The following is an 876-nucleotide window of genomic DNA, read 5'->3' on the forward strand; positions in this document are numbered from 1 at the left end:
GGAAGCAATCTCAGGCCCCGGAGCACCAATCAACATGCAGGGGGCCCTGACCTGCCGGAGGGCGGTGCGGGTGCCCGAGGACAGCGCCGCATCTCGTATAAACTATCAAAGAAGAGGACGGCGGCCATGGCCGTATGAGCTGCTCATGCACCCAGGTGACCCCCTCTGCCAGACACACACTCTAGTACTGAGGACCCTGGTTGTTGGCTGGCCCAGGCCAGGTGTCCCTTAGTAAAGATGCCGCTCAGTGTGCCAAGGATCCCACTCAGAGAGACATCACGCTTCCCCTGCAGGTGGAGGTGGGGTAAGTGCACAGAGAATACTACCTCACTCTCTATTTGAATATTATACTAGACCCCTTCCACGCTACCTGTCCCTCAACCCCCTGGAGACCCCTTCATAACAGTCTATCTCTCTCTGCATTATTTAAAAAAATAAAGAAGGAAGGAGCACTCAGATCTAATAATTCCTGCTCCTGGCAGGAGATGACTCGCCGCTGACATTGGGGCTCATGAAACAACTGCTGGCTTCGTTTAAAACGGACATTGTAGCTGACTTTACAGCCGCTTTACAGACCTGCCAACAGTCTGCGGATGCGCTTGGACAAAGAACGGACCATCTCGAAAATAAACTCGAGGAAGTAGTTAAGTAATGATAGTGTGTTAAAGGTTACTGCTACCCCACCATGCATCACTTCATAACATGTAGAATGAATGAGAATATTCTAATACACTATAACAACATAGAAAGACTACACTGTGACAGTTTAAGATAAAGCTTCACCTATTGTACATTCAGTATAGCATTTAAAGTAATACTTAGTCTTCACATGTTACTATACTCCAAAAAGTTTTAAATACATGGTCACCTACTATG

Source organism: Pseudophryne corroboree, chromosome 6 (assembly GCF_028390025.1).
Source record: "Pseudophryne corroboree isolate aPseCor3 chromosome 6, aPseCor3.hap2, whole genome shotgun sequence".
Classification (NCBI taxonomy): Eukaryota; Metazoa; Chordata; class Amphibia; order Anura; family Myobatrachidae; genus Pseudophryne; species Pseudophryne corroboree.